At 35.8% G+C, this 7,807-nt stretch overlaps 1 non-coding gene across 1 annotated transcript; it reads right to left on the bottom strand.

Annotated features, from left to right (window-relative positions):
- Positions 1-5,433: 5,433 nt before the first annotated feature.
- Positions 5,434-5,539, bottom strand: LOC131161069 (small nucleolar RNA R71). Its single transcript, XR_009138230.1, has one exon. It is a non-coding gene; the product is annotated as a small nucleolar RNA R71 (small nucleolar RNA).
- Between the last annotated feature and the right edge of the window lie 2,268 nt (positions 5,540-7,807).

The following is a 7,807-nucleotide window of genomic DNA, read 5'->3' on the forward strand; positions in this document are numbered from 1 at the left end:
GAACACCTCCCTCTCACTTTTCTATCATTCTCACTTCAATCCAAAGCCTTTATCTTACAGAGATTTATCCCACGAAACCTAGGGTAACCAAAATCTTGTGTCTTCATGCCTCAAATCAAGTAGACTACAAACAAGGGTTCTTCATTAGGGAAGGATACTCAAAATATTGAAAAATGGCTGGTTGCTCCTCGAGCTCGAATCCGTTATCAAAACTCACTGAGTTTTGTAGAACCAATCTTAGGTAAAATCTTGGATGTATCCTTCTTCTACTGAATTTCCAAATATTCTTACATTATTTCGTGATATGCGTTGGCTTGACTTCATTACTCAACAACCCAAAGGTTGTTTTCCTTATTTGGTCAAAATTTTCTATACAAACATGATATATGAAAATGAGATTTTTTCTTTAGAGGTTTAAGGAAAGAAAATACTATTGAATTTTGAAATATTATCTCCCATTTTCAAAATTACTCCAGGAGATTTTAATAGTCCTATTTTTGCTCCATCTTGGATCCTAGAACAAGGATTCACTCCCGAAGCTTTTCTTCCCATGATTATGGAAAATGAGCCTGTCTATTTTGCACATCCTCCACAGTACAAGCAACTGAATTTAAAAGGTCAAATTCTCCATAAGCTAGTTTCAAACAATATCTTACCAAAACAAGGCTCTTTTGATATCTTTCTTATATCGAATGCTTTGTTCTTTGGTGTCTGCTTAAAGGAAAGAAACTAGATTTGGCTAGTTTAATTGTTAGGTGGATGTGGACCAAACTGGAATCTAATCGAGTCATTTTTCCTTTCGGAGGAATTATTACTCTTCTTTTTACTCATCTTAATATTACCAATATTTCTGAGTTTTTCATAAAAAGGACTCGATATGATATTTTTAATGAAACTTCCCTTAAGCAAATGGGGTATGACAAGGGAAGATCAGGATGGTTTTTGAAAACAGGAAGGACTACACATGCACCACCTGCCTCTACAGCAGCCTCAGCTTCAGCATCAACCTCAACCTCTGCTCTAGTTTCAACAGCAGCACACTCCTCTTCTACATAGGACCTAGGCTTATCTCAAGTGACACCTTCATGGTTCTTATCCTTTCAAAAGGATTTCTCCAACTTTTCATCTGAAGTACGCACCGGACTTCATAACATTAAAGAAAAGGTCACATCACTTGACAAACGGGTCACTCATATAGGACAATATCATGCAAAATCATCTAAAGGAAGTGATCCCATGGACATTAGCTCTGCTCCTCCAAGTGGAGATGATGATGATGAAGATGATGATGACTCTGCAGAAGGTAGAAGGAGATTCTAAAAAAGAAGGTGAATATTGAAGAAGAAGGAACTAAAGAAGAAGAAGAAGGAGAAGTGCAAGAAGATGGATCAGAAAAAGAAGATTAGGATAGTTAGAAACTACTTAGCTTAGGTTACTATGAAAATCTTTGTTTGTAGTAAAGTATCAAGTCCTATGTATCTTAAATGTTTGTAATCATGTTACAATGAAGCTTTTTGTTGTATTTCTGTTTTTGTATGAAAACATATGAAGCTTTTATGTATTGCTTCTTTGTACTGATTACCTTTTATTATAAGAATGACTTTCTAATGGTTCTTTATAATCTTGTCACTCTTTTTGACTAATGACAAAGGGGGAGAGAGTGCTTAGTAAAGATAAAATAAATAAAGAATTAAGAATTAACTACATATAAGAAATGAACCACATATGAACTTTCTAACAAATGAAAGAACATGATGTGAACAATGGATGGATATATGATGAACTTTCTATTTCAGTGGCTTGCAACATTTATGGAACACATGATAAATTTTCTATGGCTTATAGCAAGGGGGAGTACTTCATTTTCATATTGCTTACTTATTAATGTTCATAGTAAGGGGGAGTACTTCATTTTTCATAAAACCTTTATCTTTACTCCTTGTTTGTCATCATAAAAAATGGGGATATTGTTGGCCTAACAAGGTTTTTCAATCAGTTTTTGGTGATAACAAACAAAGGGCTATTTAACTTGGAAAGGTTGAGTTTTTATGTTTCAGGAAATATGGTTCAAGAATGGTTCAAGCTCAAGTATGGTTCAAATCAAGCTCAAGTATGGTTCAAGTAAAGCTCAAAGCATGGCTCAAGTAAGGATCAAGACTGATCAATGATACAAGGAGAAACTAAGATATTTGCATCTCAAAGAGCACAAGAATATGAAAGAACTCAAGCATGTCTTTTAAAGGATTAGAAAACATATATTGTAAGTATTTCAAAAGCTAAAATATCATTGGAAATATGTTTTGAAGCTCTTTCAAGAGATTATAAAGTCTTAAAAGATCTATTGAAGTTTTATGAAATAAGTTTTGTAAAAACCAAAAGAGAGCAAAACAGTTTGTAAAGAAATTTTTTTTAAAAACAGATTCTTGAAAGATCAAATGACTGAACTTTTCAGTTTAGATATCTAAAGTGGCAACTTCAGATGACTAAACTTCATGTTCAAACGTCTGAAGAATTACTTCAAACATATGAAGATTAAGTGCAGACGTCTAAAGATATTATGGAGCAAAACAGAAAGAGGCAGTAGCAGATCAGACGTCTGAACTCGCAACTTCAGACATCTGAACCTGGAACCTCAGATGTCTGAACTCTGACTTCAGACATCTGACCCTGTATCTGGTTCTATTTTTTAAGGGTTTCAGGAACTTCAGACGTCTAACCTCGAATCCTCAGATGTCTGATCACTGTTCAACGGGCAAATTTTTTAAAAATCTTATTTTTTAAATTATAGCCGTTTGAACCCCAAATTTCTAATAAATTGGGAAATTCTTTATGGAAACTCTTGCAACAAGGAAACATGTTTTGAAGCCTATAAATACATGGTTCTTGTTAATCAAAAATCACGCCAAGCATTGAAATTCTCTCAAGATCTCTTGCTCTCAAAATCTCTCTTGATCAAACTCTTGCAAGCTGAAAGTATTGTTATTCTAAAACTCTTGTTCATCAATTCCTGAAGAAAGATTACTGATTTCTCATCTGGAGAAAAGGAATTTGATGAAATCTATGTTAAAGCTTCAAAAGTTTATTTCTTACTTGATATTTATCTTTTGAAGTACATAGTTTTCAATTTGTACTATTCTGCTCTTTGTGTGAGCTTCTCTTGTACACCAGCATTTTTAATATCTCTCTTGTAGATTTTAGACGATTCCAGGCTATTGGATCGTTGACCAAACAAGGGCATATTGTTTGGAGATGGTAGGCTCTAGCCTTGATCAATGAGTGGTTGTAAACAGGCGTTGTTCCACTCGGTAATGGAACTGCTATAGTTGAACCCTTCGGTGTTTTTCCAAGGGTGAGGACGTAGGCTGTGTTGAAGTCGAACCTCATAAAAAATCTTGTGTCTTTCTCTCTGCTTTACTTTATATTTTGTACTTGTTGTTGTTGTATGATCTAAAAGTGCACAGTTTTTAAAGTAAGAAAGAAACAAAGACTCTTGACACTTAGAAAGTACGTTTTGATTAACCATTTGCAGAAACCCAAAAGGGAGTACGTTTGTTAATCTGCGGAAATCTTAATCAAGAGAAGTGCATACTAAGAGCTTACTCAAAAAAGGTGGCAAACATTTACAAGGAAATTATCAAACAGCACTAATATTCTTGGTTGAGTGATTGAATTACTTTTGTTTCATTGATTGGTTTGTTAATTTAAATTTCTGTACTTTCAAGTGTGAGTATCATTTATCAATTTTTTTTTTCCTTAGTATCATAAGCAAAAGTTTTAAAACATTAAAATTAAAAAGAATTCAATCACCCCCCACTCTTGGGAAGCTATTCCTAATTTCAACTTTGCTGATTTGAATTCAAACGCTTGTAAGCCCTTTTGGGTATAAATTCAAACTTCGAATATGTGATTAAGGTTCCCCTTTGGCCCCTCTTTGGTTAGTGACAGACCTAGAGTGTGTTTGGGTGCCATTTAGTTTAGATTTATAGCTTTCTTTCAATTCCCTGTCTGCTTTGTATTCAGATTCTTCAAAGGCCTATGATAACCTTCAAGTTCTTAGTGTTCCTGCGTAGATTAGTTGGTTCTTGATTGTAATCCCGGTCGCTACTGATAGATTTTCGAGCTTCAATTGATGTCATTTTCAATACTTGTCTATTTATTTTGCTTGATTTCAATTCTGCAATTTAAATATCATGTCTTTACTTTCTTGCATATTTAGTTCTTTGATTGTGATGAAATCCTATGGTAAAAGATTGCATTGCTGGAGATTCAATCACTTATATGTAATAGGTTACGATTCCTATAAAGGGTTTCGTGTTCGTTGAATAGGGTATACCTTGGTTCTCGATCGTGCTCCTGATGATTGGTGCACCTTCGCTAACCTATGTCACTTGAGCTGTTCACTTGACCGTCTAACCTAGTACCTATAGCTGATCAGACATAGTCATCACGAACAACAGCCTAAGCTAGATTCATAATTTGAGACTTGCTTTCTAGGAGTAGCTTTAATTACAATTTAGTTTCATTGCTCATGTAGTTTTGAAAACAACTCAAAAATCTTATCTTTTTCCTTTTATGCACAACATAGTAAATTAGGCTAGAATTGGTAAACAACTACACTGAGTCCTTGAAGATCGACACCCGAATCACTCCTTATTCTACTAAACTTGGGCTTAGTTAGGTTATAAATATTATTTTTGGTAGTTAAGCACCCAAACCTTGGCGAGCCTACCAAATTTTTGTGCCATTGTCAGGAACTTAGTTACAGTAGTAAGCCAATTTCTAGTGTAGTGTACTACATGTTTTGTTTTTCTTTATTTTATTTTTTTCATTTTTGTTTGGTAATTGAAGTATTGATTGTATGCTGAACTTGTATATGTTGGGTTTGCACTCTTTGGTTCCCGAGTTAGTGCCTATAGACCTTAAGATTTAGAGATCCCATAGGTCAATTAGGAAATCTACCTCTAGCCTCGAGTTAGCCGAGTCCTCTGAACCTAAATTCATGGCCGAACCCTGACTGGTTCTTGCTTACCAAAACTCGGAACCTCTTGCTCCCCGTTAACCTGCAGTGGAAGAGCAACCTCTTCGGCCCTTGAGGGACTATTTCATACCCTATGCATACACATCGCCATCTTGCATCCAGTTCGTGAGGCAGCGTAGTTTGAAATCAAGACCTCTACCATCTCGATGCTTCCTAATTTCTTTGGAAATTCGAATGAAAATCCATACAGTCATCTAGATGATTTCTTGAAATTTGTTCCACCATCTGTATATCTCACTTTGGTGATGATATCCTCCGTCTAAGGCTATTTTGGTTCTCTTTAAAGGACAAAGCTAAATATTAGCTAAATTCCTTAAAGCCAAACTCGGTGACCAATTGGGCCACCATGCAACACAAATTCTTGAAGAAGTACTTTCCCATAGGAAAGACTAACCAGCTTAGGAAGGCAATCACTAGTTTCTCCCAATTGGATGGGGAACAACTTTTTGAGACATGGGAGCACTTTAGGGACCTTATGCGCAAATGCCCACATCACTAAGTCCCTAGGTGGCAATTAGTTCAAACCTTTTATGAAGAATTAGCTAAGCGTGATAAAGTCATAGTAGATGCATCTAATGGAGGTATTGTCCTCATGAAGCCCAAGAATGAGGCTTGGACTTTTTTTAAGACCCTCACCAAGAAATCTAAGCAGCATACTATTGTTGCTCGTAGACCATCCCAACCTTCCTCTTCCCATCCTAAGGGAGTTTTACGAGTTTGCTGTAGACCATGACCTTGCACCCATGCTGCACACCATTGTGAAGAAACTAGATTAATTCTTTCCTTAGGATAACAACCTCAGCCTGTGGCAAGTGAAGAGGAGTGTGCCATTTGCTTTGATCCCTTCACACCTATTATAATTGAAGGGACTTAGGAATAGCCCTAAGATCTGACTATAGTGCATACGGATAGCAAAAAAAAATTAATCTGATTATGCAAACCCTAATTGCGTGATTAGGATTATACCTGTGAGATCTATCTAGTTTGATCCTGAATCTGCAAGCACAAAAACGAGCTCTTAAAGACGACCATGAATCTTCTACTATATTCCTTGAACACGCCTTGGTCCTGAGAGAGTGGGCTCATAGGCGGCTGCTAGGGTTTTCTTCTCTCACGAAAACGTCTACCTCTGTGAGAGTTCGCTCATCTAACCCTAGCTGCTAAGTGGAGCGTGTGTATATAGGCTACAGTAGGTACCTCTGGGCAAATATAACTAGGGCTTCCCATGTAAATTCCTAATCTGACTTGGATTCACCCTTAATTACGTTAATTATAATTGATACCACTAAACAATTATAACTGCACTCCTTGTCATATTCAAAATTAAATTTCGAGCTCCTATCATTAAATGCTTATTTATCTCCCAATGTAAAGATTACAGATACCCATCTATTAAATTAAATTACTGACAATTTAATTGATTGACATATTAATTCCTTGAGCCCTTCCACTTAACATATTTGATGTGTTGGATTCAAAATCCACTTGCATGGTTTGACACAATCAAAACTTATAAGTTTCCTCAAAGGGTATCATCAATCCCGATATCGGGACATGGATTCCATCAATAATTAATGTTCATCATACACATAACGTCATCACCCAACTCATTGACTTTATTGACCCATAAAGAATTTCACTCTTCTATGAATCAAAGTAATAAACACAATATGCACGTGTCCAATAATCATATCAGGATTAAGAGTATAAGCACTTATAATAACCATGAGGTATTAATTGTTTTATATAGTCAGTATAAAAACAATTACCCCAAGACGATTATGTTCAATACATACAAAGTGTACTAGCACAAGGAGTTGGAACTATACCATTCCCATTAGTCAAGATAGACCTATTAAAACCTTGTACTACAGTCCTACCAATGTTGTGTCTAATTTCATTTAAGACTATGAACAATAAACTTATATTTTATAAGAACTGATGATCTAATCTTTTGTGTATAAGTCGTACTCTACACACTAGTTCACCTACTATATAGAATAAAAGACACACATGCATAATCATTAAATAAATAATGTCAGGCAAACATTACTCAAAAAGATTGTCATTAAAATGGAATAACTGAAGTTATTAACAAATACTAAAATCGATTACAGCAAGCATGTCTTTTGGTATAAATCCCTAACAATCTCCCACTTAGACTCAAAGTCATGCTGTCATACATCTCACTCCCATTCCCTCTACTTGACTATCAAAAGTACTAGCCGGTAAGCTTTTTGTAAACAAGTCTCTCAGGTTGCTTGTCGATGCAATCTTGATCACCATTACATCACCTCTCTACGTGATATCTTGTATCAGGTGATACTTACGCTCGATGTATTTTGCCCTCTTATGGGTCTTGGATTCCTTTGATTTAGCAACCGCCCTACTATTATCGCAGTAAAGTGTAACAGGTGATTGTACTAAATGCACCACTCCTAGATCCAATAGAAAGTTCCTGAGCCAAACGGCCTCTTTGGCCACCTCAAAGGTTGCCACATATTCGACCTCCATAGTGGAATCAGCAACATATGATTACTTGATACTCCTCCAACTAATGGCTCCACCTCCTAGGGTAAACACATTTCCTAAGGTTGATTTTCTAGAATCCTTATTTGACTGAAAATTTGAGTCTGTGTACCCAATGGGTACTAGACTATCTGCCTGATAAACTAACATATAATCCCGAGTCTTTTCTAGGTACTTGATTATATGTTTTACTGCAATCCAGTGTTCTTGCCATGAGTGAGACTGATATCTGCTGACCAT

Source organism: Malania oleifera, chromosome 7 (assembly GCF_029873635.1).
Source record: "Malania oleifera isolate guangnan ecotype guangnan chromosome 7, ASM2987363v1, whole genome shotgun sequence".
NCBI classification, from domain to species: domain Eukaryota; kingdom Viridiplantae; phylum Streptophyta; class Magnoliopsida; order Santalales; family Ximeniaceae; genus Malania; species Malania oleifera.